The sequence below is a fragment of the Phyllobates terribilis genome, unplaced genomic scaffold (genome assembly GCF_046119375.1).
Source record: "Phyllobates terribilis strain yellow unplaced genomic scaffold, ASM4611937v1 Scaffold_9__5_contigs__length_417890890, whole genome shotgun sequence".
Classification (NCBI taxonomy): domain Eukaryota; kingdom Metazoa; phylum Chordata; class Amphibia; order Anura; family Dendrobatidae; genus Phyllobates; species Phyllobates terribilis.
This window is the reverse complement of record NW_027362769.1, coordinates 116,586,030-116,599,992: the sequence shown is the minus strand read 5'-3', so window position 1 is coordinate 116,599,992 and position 13,963 is coordinate 116,586,030.

The window sequence follows — 13,963 nt, the reverse complement described above, 5'->3', positions numbered from 1 at the left end:
AGGTAAATGAGAAACCAGGGTTTTTTATTAGTTAACATTGCACTAACATGGACATCTATCCTCCAAGTCTAGAGATTGTGGCTGTAAGGTTCTAGCTTTCTCCAGTCCTTGCTGGCAGAATCTCTAGACTTGGGTGATGAAGGTTCTTTGTGAGGTCACACAGCGAAATGTTGGACACTGAGAGTTCTATGCAGCAAACATGGGGACATCCCTGGGGCTATCACAGAGGTCAGCAACGAGATGGCACCTGGGATGGAGACACTATAGTAGCTACTTCAGTCAGTGACAGTTCCAGTGGTATCTGTGGCCGGCACAGATTGCTGGTGGTGGTTCTGTCACTTTAATTTAAAAATTTTGAGGCAAAAAATTATTCCCTCACATGCGAGAGCAGTTGGTGAATATACATTAGGGGACATATATTTATTTATTTACTTTCTATTTATTTATTTTACTATTTATTTTACTTATAATATATACCTACATTTGCTGTATTTTTTTTAATCAAATTTATTACACAATTTTTCAGTGTCTACATCAAAACTTAAAAATCCTGAGAAAAGGTGACGAGGATAACTGGCATAAAGTACAATATATTTCTGATGCTTTTCTACAGGTCTTTGCCTGATCTTTCTCATATTATTTTTTTCTTACCAGGGAGAATATCTGGATCCTGAAAGGAAGAGTGAAGAATCTAACAAGAGCCATGCGATTATTTAGTGTTAATCATTTAATATGTCTGTAGATGATATTCGTTGTCTTATGATGTCATTATATACTGATTATATAGATCTAATTCTGGAATCAGTGCATCATGACATCATATTGTATAGGTGACTGCTGTCTAACCCAACTGTATAAGGGACTTGATATGATATACAGTAACTGCCCTATGTCTGTGACGCGCCCCCTGGGCCAGTGCTGTTTGGGGATTACCCGGAGCCGGATCTGATGGGGGTTGTAGTCTCCGAGTGGCGGCGACCCGGTCCGTGCCCAGGGTGTCAAACTCAGTGTGTGGCAGTCTTTACAGATGTTATTAGTTGTTCTTAGTGTCGACTACGCCACCCGTTGATTTGCGGTCAAAAGGCCGCCGCTGCAGCAGGGTCCGCTGAGGCTGGTGGTATATGTGCAGCTGTGGTAGTATAACCCCCAACGGGAGGGGTATAGCCTCAGGGGGTCAGGTGTAGAGGATGGTGGTAGTGGTGGTGCAGTGTGGATGGTAAGAAGACTCAGAGTCGGGCTGTGCAGTTCAGGGTTTTTACTTACTGCTGTTCTGTTGGTCACTCTGGCCTTGAGTGACCGCCCGAGCCGTGCTGCGTCCACCAGGTCCTGGACTCGGCCAACCCCCAGGCAATTCTGGAGCGTGGTCCTGAGCTCCTTTCTGACTCTCCCTTCCTCTGGCCGTTCCCACCAGGGATCCACTTATGTCCGGCTCCCTCGGGTCTCTTGTTGGTCAAGCCTCCTCTGGGCTCCCTGACCCTATGCTCGGTGTGCCTTTCTAGTGGATTTGGTGAGGGTCGTGGCAGATCCTGCCCACAACCTCCGGTTCCTGGCTAAGGTGTGCTTTGGCCTCTGCCAGCTTGGGATCCGGTACCCTCTTGCCGACCCTTCACCCTTTGTCCTTATTCTGGGATCTTGGGGTTCTTTCTTCTTTCCTCTCTGGGTCCTTCTCACTCCTCTCTCTCTCTCTCAGCAGGCTCTGTTCTGGAGCTGGGCCCAGCCGGAGCCACAGCTCCCTGTCAGCCCTCCTGGCTGAACTCCTCTGCTCTGCTCCTCAGGTTAAACTCTCACTGACTGACCCTGTTCTAAGATGGTGCCCACCTTATATACTCCCTCTATGTGTGAGCTCAGGTGACCAGCACCCAATGAGCTCCTACATTTACCCAGACTACTCCCCCTATCTGCCCCTACACTACTGGGATGTTCCACCCCCCTCCCACTCCAGCCAGGGACAGACGCTGTCGTACCTGCACATATACTGGTGGGAGTACCGTCGATCTGTCCCCCGGAAATGGGATGTATGTAGTGCATGCAGCCTACTGAGCTCAGTTCCACACTCCATCCTTACCCGGGAGTGGAATACCACACCTCTGGCTTGAGGTGTAATACCCCTGTAGCAGCCGAGTCCTCAGGGTGCTACATTCCCCCCTGGTTAATCACAGCACGTCCTCGGGCTGTAAAAGAATAAAAACATCACAAACATACAAATTTTTTTTTTTTAAAACATCATAAACATATAAAACATTATATATACTATCAGCATAAAACTTTTTCATATAAAACATTCTTGTTTCTCCGGCCACGGTGCAACTTGTGACCGGGTAAAGTGCAACAGTCTCTTGTAGTAATAACATCAGTTTCCTATAAAACCGGTAGGGGGCGCCTTAAAAAGCGCAACTATATACAAGGGGAAATATGGCCGCTCTCAGTCCTCGGCCAGGTATTAGGAAAGGAATGACCGCTCTCAGTCCTCGGTCAGTGGGAATAGGGACACACGGGTTTCAGTTCAATTTGCTGGTCCCAACGGGGACTATATTTTAACTAGCAGCAGTAACAGTTCTTATACCCTGACGGGTAACTATGTACAGTCTCTTTACCGTACTTTAATGACGGCGTACTCCTGCTCCTCCTTCAGACCCGTCCGGGTCCTCTTGCTCCTCTTCACACCGTAGCTCCTCCTCCGTCAGCCGGTGTACATGGAGGGCGTAGGGTCCTTTGGCACACTTGTGCCGGGTGAACGTGACCTCGTCCCCTACATATAGGTCACGACCTCTGTGTCCCTCCGGCAGATGGGACTCCACGTCTCTTCTGGTCACAAAGACGTCGCCGGGGGTGTGGTGATCCCTGATGAAGCCCCACCCGTGCTGCAATTGAAACTTAATCACAGTCCCGGTGGTACGGGGACCATGAGCTGCACGGGGGTCTCTCCTGGTCCTGCTCTTCTGCCCTGCGCTCTGTTCCTGCAGCCGCTGCTCACGGACCCGCCTCTCCCTCCGTTCTTGCTCGAAGACTGCCAACTGCTGGCGGCAGCACTCCACACGCTCCGCTGCGGCTGCCCGAGTTTCCTGAGTGAACCCCATGAGGTCTCCTCCGGTGGGGTCCCACTCGAACTGCGCTTCTTCCAGCGGGAGCGGGGTCCTCTTAACGGGCTTCGGAGCCGGAATCAGGGGCTCGCACAGGGGCCTTGCTTTTTGGAGTTCCAGTTGGTAGTACTCCGGTGGCCATCTAAAGGGCTGCCCATCCGGGCACGTATGCTGGGCAAATAGGTCTTCACCCAGGTGTGGCGCTGTGGATGTTGAGGGCGCAGTGGTGGTAGCGGCGCCCGGGTTCGCCAGGCCTTGCGACCAGGCCTGGGGTACCCTGAACGTAAAGGGCACCGTGAAGACGGCGGCGCCCGGGGTTACTTGGCCCAGCGACCAGGCCGGTGGCTCAGTGGAGGTAGAGGGCGCTGTTGGTACTGCGGCGCCCGGGGGTACTAGACCTTGCGACCAGGCCGGTGGTGTTTCCTGCTTTGCCGCGCTCAGGGTTGAGGCGCGTGACGTCACAGGGGTCGCGGCCGCGGCTTCTGCTTGAGGCCTTGTCTGGAGCGGTGACGATGCAGCGACGGGCACGGCAGGGGGAATTTCGGGCTCTGCGACGGGGAGCTGGGGCAGGCACGCGGTTTCTCGGCTCGGGGTAGTGACGTCCCCTTTACCTGCCTCCATCTGTTCAGCTCCCTCTTCGGCGCCGTCTTCGGCCTTCACTCCTCCTGCACCATCCTCAGAGGCGGTCTGTCTCCTCGTCTCGGGTGGCGTGCTTCGCTGGCGGGTTCTTGCCTGCAGGGCCATCTCTCGGCTCCACTCCGTCAGCGTCTCTCGCTGCACCTGGGCCATCCTCCATGCGAGGCGCTCCAGCGCGGTCTGCGCACACTCCCGGTCTCGGGGGAGCTGTGCCAGGATCTCCACTAAGCCTAGTGGGGTTGTTGCTTGCAGCAGGCTCCTGACCACAGGGTCGGTGCTGCCTGACTCTCCTTCTATCTCCGGGTACGACTTCTCCGGAGTCCTCTCCAGACTTCTTGTCTCCGGGTGCGCTCTCTCCAGACTCCTCCAGGCTGCACCCATCTTCGCTCTCTTGTTCTGTCTCCGCCCACATTGAAGGTGGTCCCGGGGCAACTTTGTGATTGTCAGTTCCAGGGGCAGTTCTCTCACGCTGATGGACATCTCTAGCATCACAATCTCCGTTGGTGGGGGCGGTTTCCGCTTTTGGCGCCATTCCTTGACCTGGCCCACGATGGGAGGTGACCTCTTGCCACCCTCTGGCACGCCCATAATGGCGTCTGCTCTTCCAAGGCGGGAAATCTTCTGGAAATGGCGGGAATCGTCTCCCAGTGGCGGGAAACTCCGTGGATGGCGGGAAAAAGCTGCAGATGGCGGGCAACCGGCGGGAAACGATCCGTGATGGCGTCCCATGGCGGGGACCCTCTGGAACCGGCGGGAGACTTCTTCTTGAGGTAAATTTGAACTTTTCTTCAGGCACGCAGTACCCGGTGGTTGCGGGCACGAAATCCTGCCGACTACGCCAAAATTGACGCGCCCCCTGGGCCAGTGCTGTTTGGGGATTACCCGGAGCCGGATCTGATGGGGGTTGTAGTCTCCGAGTGGCGGCGACCCGGTCCGTGCCCAGGGTGTCAAACTCAGTGTGTGGCAGTCTTTACAGATGTTATTAGTTGTTCTTAGTGTCGACTACGCCACCCGTTGATTTGCGGTCAAAAGGCCGCCGCTGCAGCAGGGTCCGCTGAGGCTGGTGGTATATGTGCAGCTGTGGTAGTATAACCCCCAACGGGAGGGGTATAGCCTCAGGGGGTCAGGTGTAGAGGATGGTGGTAGTGGTGGTGCAGTGTGGATGGTAAGAAGACTCAGAGTCGGGCTGTGCAGTTCAGGGTTTTTACTTACTGCTGTTCTGTTGGTCACTCTGGCCTTGAGTGACCGCCCGAGCCGTGCTGCGTCCACCAGGTCCTGGACTCGGCCAACCCCCAGGCAATTCTGGAGCGTGGTCCTGAGCTCCTTTCTGACTCTCCCTTCCTCTGGCCGTTCCCACCAGGGATCCACTTATGTCCGGCTCCCTCGGGTCTCTTGTTGGTCAAGCCTCCTCTGGGCTCCCTGACCCTATGCTCGGTGTGCCTTTCTAGTGGATTTGGTGAGGGTCGTGGCAGATCCTGCCCACAACCTCCGGTTCCTGGCTAAGGTGTGCTTTGGCCTCTGCCAGCTTGGGATCCGGTACCCTCTTGCCGACCCTTCACCCTTTGTCCTTATTCTGGGATCTTGGGGTTCTTTCTTCTTTCCTCTCTGGGTCCTTCTCACTCCTCTCTCTCTCTCTCTCTCAGCAGGCTCTGTTCTGGAGCTGGGCCCAGCCGGAGCCACAGCTCCCTGTCAGCCCTCCTGGCTGAACTCCTCTGCTCTGCTCCTCAGGTTAAACTCTCACTGACTGACCCTGTTCTAAGATGGTGCCCACCTTATATACTCCCTCTATGTGTGAGCTCAGGTGACCAGCACCCAATGAGCTCCTACATTTACCCAGACTACTCCCCCTATCTGCCCCTACACTACTGGGATGTTCCACCCCCCTCCCACTCCAGCCAGGGACAGACGCTGTCGTACCTGCACATATACTGGTGGGAGTACCGTCGATCTGTCCCCCGGAAATGGGATGTATGTAATGCATGCAGCCTACTGAGCTCAGTTCCACACTCCATCCTTACCCGGGAGTGGAATACCACACCTCTGGCTTGAGGTGTAATACCCCTGTAGCAGCCGAGTCCTCAGGGTGCTACATCTGTACCCTAAGGGCTAGTGTTTGTGGGGAGTAGTGTTTGTGTGTGTGTGGGGGGTATTGTTCTGTTTTTTTTCCAGGGGAGATGAACGTAGTCAAGCTATGAGCTCCAGAATCTGATCTGATATGGAGAGGTGAGGCGTGTTACCAGGACAAAGAAGATCTGCTATCCGGAAACGAGTCACCATATAGAATATCATTGCTCTATATATTAGTTAGTTGTAGTATGGCCTTGGTCCAGGGTTCTCCAACTGATCGCCTTTTCTCGGGGTCAAGAAGGAATTTTTTCCCTGTAACACACATTGGCTGAACGTGTCCAGGTTTTTTGCCTTCTTCTGGATCATTGGCTTTAGGTAGGGGTAAACATTGTATTTAAAAAAATATGTTTAAAATTAATGATCATTGTGTCTTTATTTAGTACAGAACTCAGTTAGTTGTATAAGTTAGTTCTTATTTTTATAATCCATGGCTGTCACAATATGAAGGCAAACAGAAATACAAAGGGGGTAATTATGTGTCTGCTAATACAATGTCTGTATCTACGATGTATAAAATAGAGCTATACAGAAGATACCTTGTAGGATACTTGAAGGATCTTGTGCGCATAAGCCGGCGAGTCACTGTCTTCCCAGCGCCTGCGCACAAGATCTCTGCGGTACTGTGACTACATAGTACAAGTGAGTTTTCTGTAAAAAGTGAAGGGCGCAGGCGCGGGATTTGGCCGCCGCAACTGCACGTCACAGGGCACTGTGACGTGCAGGGGAGGGGGGAAACATTATAATTACCACAGGAGGCAGGGATTTCTTCCGGGCTCCGGGAGTGGAACACATCAGAAACTTGTATGAATAAAAAGACATTTCACAGCAACAAGACCTCTAATATGAGGCATACAGGTACTGTAGGTATAGATTTACATTTCTATAACCTGTATGCCCATATTAGAGGTCAGATAAGTGCCAGGGGGTGACAGATTCCCCTTAAGCAAGTTGAAGATCTCTAAAAGGCATAGAGTTAAAGGTGACACATTTCCTTTGTATTTTAAGAATATATATATATATTTTTTTCAGCTCTTACATTTTAAAAATTACAAAAAGAAAAATGGACAGATGCAAAAGTTTGGGCACCCTTGCATATTTGTGTGCTCAGATAGCTTTGACCAAGGATCCAGACCTTAATTAGCCTGTTTGGGTTATGGCTTGTTCACTATATAAAAACCCAGCCTCCTCTAACCTTGTGCAAAAAACAGCAGCCATGGATTCTTCTAAGCAGCTGCCTGGCACTCTGACAATGAAAATGGTGGACGTCCACAAAGCAGGAGAAGGCTATGTGACAGAGTTACTGGCAATGTATGTGAGGGGAGATATGTGTCACAGAGGTTGCTGTCTTCCATGATGTTGACGCATCCCCTGGGCTGTGGGGTACTCGGTAGCCGGGCCAGTCGGTGCTGGGGGATGTCACGGTGGCAGTGACCCGGTCCGTGACCCAGGGCGGTCAATTAAAGGGGAAAGTAAAAGGGCAATAAAGTTTTTAGAGATATAATGTTTGTGACGCCACCTGTGGTATGCGGCTATATGGGGCCACCACTGCGGTGCAGATCCTCTGGAGCTGATGGTGACACAGCAGAGTTGGTTCAGCTCTCTACAAGCAGAGCTAAGCTCCAGGGCAGTATATGAAGAATTGTGGAGGTAGATGTTGTTGGTGCGGTGTAATGCAGGTGATGGCGCAGATAATGACCAGTCCACAGCTTAATCTTTACTTGTGGTTTGTTAAGCAGACCTGGGCATGGGTACTAGCTGGTAGTAGAGGTCCGGGTGGCCTGGGAGCAAGTTGGGGATCCACCTCGCCAGGTGAAGTTGTAGGCCTTCCCTCTGCGCTAATCTCTTTGGCCCTGCTGCTTGAAGCTATGCTGCTGCCCTCGTCCCTGAGTAAAACGTCTTTTTCCTCACTCATATGGCAGGCAGATCTCAAATATTTCAGGAGTACTTAAACGGGACCCCGTTCTATGTGCCTTCCTCGGTCGTCTTCCTGCGCTGGCTCTCGCCCTCCTGCCCTGCGCCTCACAATCATTGTCCCAAGCCGGTAGCCTCGGGCCTTGTCGGGCGATGTGTAGTCCCCTGTACCCTATGCGGCCACCTTTTCGGCAATGTAATTGTGGTAGTTGGCAGCTGCACCTTGCAAGTACAGTAGCCTCCGGTTATCTAACTGAGCCTGATTGTTCTCCACTAGTTTAGGGGCCGGTCCCCTCTGCGGCCTGATCCCTCCACGCCCATGTAGATTCGGGCGCACGGGTGGCTTCCGCACTCGCCGTGCCCCTGGGATCCCCTCTGTCTCTGGAGCCTTCCCTTTGCTCCCATCCTCTTCTCTCAGTCTTTCCTCCTGGGCCTCTCAAACTGGGCCCTGCTCTTTTCTCCACTCCTCTGAGCAGAGCTCCTCCAGAGCTCCTGCTCCCAACTGTCTGACTGAACTCCCAACTCTCTTCAAGATGGTTCCCCTCTTTCTTATACTCCTTCTGACGGTGCTCCCCTGATCTACATCCTCCACCCACACCCACTACATGGTTCCACCCTCCAGCTAGGGACCAGGGACTGTGCTCTCCCTTAGGAGCAATCTTGCCCTTCCCTACTGAAGTGGAGTGTAATGGATGCAAGTGTGTGGATCCCGGGGAGTACTCCCTCCTTACCCGAGAGTGGGGTACCACACCTCTGGGTGAGATGCACTACCTCTGTGGCGACTGAAGCCGCAGGGGCGCCACAATGTGAAAACCAGAAGCTGGTCTCCAGCATGTTAGGTGCTGAAGAGATTAATCAGCCATCTTGGGTTGGTTTTTTTTGTGAGCAGATGTGAGATTGGGGGGACGCCTGTTTAGTATATCTTCACCTCAAGGGTGTGGCTGGAGGAGTTAAATGTTCTGCTACTGTTTTTTTTCTGTGTTGTCTGTTTGGAGACCAGGAAGTTTCCTGTGTGGAACTTCAGTAAGAGATGAAGTTTGTATAACCTGAGTGGGCGAATCCCACATGCATAAAGACTATGCTATACTTTATCTTTTTGTCTGCCGTTACAACAGCAAGGACGTGTTTATGTTGTTGAACCTGCAGTCCTTTATGCCATATTGAATAAACCTGCAGCCGAAAGTGTTCCGGTGTCTACCTCTGGAAGCAGCCAAGTGAGTCAACCTTCCACAGCTATAAGAAGGTGGCAAAGTGTTTTCAAATTGCCCTTTCCTCAGTTTGAAATGTAATTAAGAAATGGCAGTTAACAGGAACAGTGGAGGTCAAGATCAGGTCTAGAAGACGAAGCCAAGTTTTAAAATGGCCCTCACAGTCCCCTGATCTGAACATCATTAAAAATCTGTCACTAGACCTCAAAATAACAGTGCATGCAAGGCGACCCAGGAATCTCACAGAACTGGAAGAATTTTCCAAGGAAGAATGGATGAAAATACCTCAAACAAGAATTGAAAGACTCTTGTCTGGCTACAAAAAGTGTTTACAATCTGTGATACTTTCAAAATGGGGTCTACTAGGTACTAACTATGCAGGGTGCCCAAACTTTTGCATCTGCCCATTTTCCTTTTTGTAATTTTTAAAATGTAAAAGATTAAAATATATTTTGCCTAAATACAAAGGAAATGTGTCATCTTTAACTTTAGTTTTTTTAGCGATCACTTCATCTTCAAGTTGCTTAACTGTTCACAAAAACGGTAATTTTGACCAGGGGTGCCCAAACTTTTACATGCCACTGTACATTTTTGTACTCCATAAAAAATGGTGCAAATGGCTAAAGCCTCCCTAATCAACATATTACACATCAATGTACAGAGATTGTCATTAATCATTTCAATCCATTTTGGCATTTTAGAAATGGTGCCCACATAAGCACTAGGTCATTTTGTAGGAAGCCAGTTTGCCTGACCGTATGCTTTTGGAGTAGAAGAGAAAACAGAATATGATGAGGAAATTCACACAAACATGGGTAGAACATAAAAACTCCATGCAGATATTGTTGAGTTTAAACCCAGGAACCTAAAAGGGGAACTGGCTGTTAGGCTCAATTAAATATCTAAACCAGCTCCCTTCTGTCTCTGCAATAGCTGTAAAAGAGAAGAGGGCTGGCCTAGTAGCTACTAAAATGAGCCTCACCATCATCCCCCTTATACACAGCACTGGTCACATCCTAACAGTGGGGGAAGCTTTCTTTCTGTGTCCCACACACAGACCAACACACCAGGCCTGAAATCATAATAAAGGTGTAGCGTCGGCGTCTGTCCCCTGACAGGCAGAGACGCCGTCCCCCTTACCGCCGCACTCCGGGTCCGGCGTCTTCCGGCCCTCCTGCTGCTGCTGCCGGCGCGCGCAGATTCCCTAGCACTGTGCTTAGGGCGCGAGCGCGCCCTCCCTCTTAGAGGGGCCGCGCGCGCCGTCCTAAGGAGTCCCCGGCCAATAGCCGGAGGACCTCTCATATAAAAGGCACCTCCTCCAAAATGGAGGTGCCCGTGCAAGGTTGAAGCTCTGTGTTCTAAAGTCTGCTTCAGCCCTCAGGTCCCCTGCTAGCCTGACTACCAGTCCAGTCCGCCAGCCTGACTACCAGTCCAGTCCGCCAGCCTGACTACCAGTCCAGTCCGCCAGCCTGACTACCAGTCCAGTCCGCCAGCCTGACTACCAGTCCAGTCCGCCAGCCAAGTACACTCTCCAGCCCAATGGTATGCCTACGGTCCTAACACGCCAGTCTGTCTATGGGCCAGGCTTGCAAGCCTACCCGGAGAACGTACCAGTTACCTGCCGTGCCTACCAGCCAGCCTACCTGGAGGCTCCTGCCAGTTACCCGTGGTGTCTGCCAGTCCGTCTCCCGGATCACCCGTCAGCCTGCCTGCCGTGCTCATCCGCTGTACCGGTCAGTCCCTGCCTTCTGATCCGTGGGAGTCACCTGCTCTCATACAATGACTGGTCCAGAGTAGCACCTGGTCTCTCTGCTCGGTCCTTCCCTGGTTCACGGAGTCGATTGAGCCGCCGTGCGACCTTGGTCAGTCCGAGTTGATACCTAGTTACGCCCCTCTGGTCCCTCCTTGCACCGCAGCACAGAGGTTCCACCACCCGGATCCGTAACAAAAGGTGTATTATTAGTAAGTGTGACCAACTTTAATCAAGATATTATTTTTCATTCTGGACTATCCTTTTAATGACCAACGATGCAACTTTTTTTAATTTTAACACCATTGGGGAAAAAGTGTCTTGCACGCAATGAAAGATGAACATGCAGTGGGTATCAGCCATATGTCAATAGCAACAGCAGCATCTACGTAGTTAACAGTGTGAGAAATCTCCCTCTTAAACCCCAGGGACACTTGATTGTGGGGTGCCGATAGTAGCCATGACAACCAGAGGCTAAGTAATGAACTTGAGGTCTGCCAGCTATGGTGGCCTGTTAGGCCATGCCATGTTCAGGGTCTAACAGGCCAAATGTCTGTGTAACAGTGATCTGCAATACAGAAGTACTGAAGTAGTACATTAACAAGGGATCAAAACACCTAATGTGCTCACACTCGGCAATCGTACCATTAATTGTCTATGAGACAGCCAAGTACAGTGCTCGGATATTTTTAGAAGTCTTATACACAATGAATAGAGCAGAGGCCGAGCATGAACACCTCCATTCAATTTAGCACTAGGCGGCTTGGTGGTCAGACCCAGCGATAAGCTAATTATCCCCTATCCGATAAATGGAGGATAATTTGATTTTTTGGGGGGAATAAACTTTTAAATTAAATTCAAGCTCATAGCATAATTTACAGCTCCTCAGTGCCCTCCCTGCTGTTGAAAAAGCCCCAAGTGTGCACATAATGTCCGTATCAGAAAAGAAGGTTCAGAGATCTGGGGGCTCCTGGGTTGCACTATGAAAGGGATCACCAGGTAACTATATTTATTATTCAAATTATTTTTGGACAGAGCTGGGGTGTTTAATAGAAAGTAAAATGTGGCAGACAACCCCTTTAATGAAATACAAGTTATCCCTCTTTCTGACACCTACAAAAGAAAGTGTTAAAAAAAGTTTAAAAAGTAGAAAGGGATTGGAAAAAAATCTAGAAAAGTAGACGTCCTACATACACTTGCTATAATTAAAGGCATAGTTCCCAACCGTCCCGGATTCAGCAGGACTGTCCCATGACGTCAAGGCTTTTGTCCAGGCTTCTATACTCACCTCTCTTCTCTCCGAAGTCATCATGGCTCTGTAGCTTCTCCTCAGAGGGATGGGGCAGCTTCTCTCGGCATAAATTAAATTATATATTAACTTTTTCTTCATTCTGTGATCAGGGCTCCTCAGGATTGAACTCTGTGTTTGCAGGCTGTTGCTCTATGCAGGAGCCACAGCCCACTATGATGTAGAAAGGAGAATTTAGTAATTTTGACCTCTATTGAAGGCAATGAACCCAGAAGTAAATTATACATGTCCATAGAGACACATTGTGTATATAACAATGTATTTCCATGTACCCTGTATACTGAGGAGAAGAAAAAGATTGGTTTGTTCCTATAAAAGTAGAAAAATAATAATCAATTACAAAAATGAAAAGAAAAAACAATTTCTGTGAGTCACCCCAAGTCTCAAACTCACAACCTTAACATTACAGGTAGAAGTCTAAGCTGCTGAGCCACAAGCTCCAGTGATATCATAGGGAGAATTTTGTGTACTTGATCTGTATTGCAGGCTCTGCTTCCACAGGCAGATTATGCTGATAGAAATACACTGCTATGTACAATGTATGTATTTGTATTCTAGAGGGAGAAGAAGAGATTTTTTTCATCCTATTAAATAAAAAAAAAATAATGTTATTTTTAATGTGTTTTAAAAAAAATTAATAAACATTACAAATCATCAAATAACACGGACATATTTTTTTGTCCCTGTAATCGTAAAGACCCGCACAACACAGTGATCAGATTATTTACATGGATCGGTAAATGACATTAAAAAAATGGAGTGATTGATATTTTTTTCTTTATTTAACCCATAAAAAAAATGTAATAACACGGTAATGCTGAGGCTGTGTTCACACATAGCGTAAATGCTGCGTTCTTTCTGCTGGTGTCTTCACCACACGGGGCAATAACAATCTTCTCTGATTATTGTGTGCTTGCTGCGTTTCTTTTATGCGTTTTTCCTCTTATTTGATGCGATTTTGGGGCAGATATGAAGCAGAGTTTTTAACACATTTTTAATACTACAGAAAAGCTTTGATTCTGCACTTAAAAATGCAGCAGCGTTTTTTTTTCATGTTTTTTTTTTTTTTTTTCAGAAAAAGCCTATAGAAAAAAAATGCACCAAAACTGCAGAGATCAACAGCGACTCTAGACGCACCAAGGGCAGAGATTTCATGAAATCACATCCACTTTGCTTAGACATTTAGGCCGTGTTCACATGTAGTGTAAATGCTGTGTATTTTCTGCTGCTTTTTTTTGCCCAGAAATTCTGCTGTGTTTAACTGTCCAAGCAAAGTGGATGTGATCTCATGAAACATGAAAACTGCGCCCTCTGTGCGCCCAAGGACGCTGCTGTACTGTGCGGTTTTAGTGCTTATTTTTCTCTCTTGTCTTCTATGTGGAGCCTGATAAAATGCATGCAAAAAACTGCAGATACTTTTTTTTTTCAGAATCAAAGCTTTTCTGTTCTGTAAGGGGGAGAAGATTGTTTTGGCGTAGTTTGGTGCGGACATCTGCAGAAAACAAAACACACAGTATTTCTGCAACGTGTGAACACGGCCTTACAGACACAAAAATGCTGGACGTTATATAGTGAAGCAACATAATGATGAGAAAGTTCTGGAGGCTACGACTGTGAATGATGGAACAAAAAATAAATCCATAAATCCCAACTAGAGATGAACATGAGGCACAGATGACGTCGCACTGCCCTGGGTGATCAAAAGACGCGCCTGGGACGCCGGGAGGTAAGAGATTTGCGGCTTCTCATCCAGCCGCTCACAGTACCACTGACCTGGACCTGAAATCTGTGAATCCATCCACTCATCTCTAGTCCCAACAGTCCTGGATTTGGGTCCACGCCCTGCAGTCTCAGGCGTCAGCTGAATTTCCCTCACTACCAATGCCCCTCTCACATCTCCTCCTGCCAGGGGAGAAAGAAATGGTAAATGGGCATGGCCATA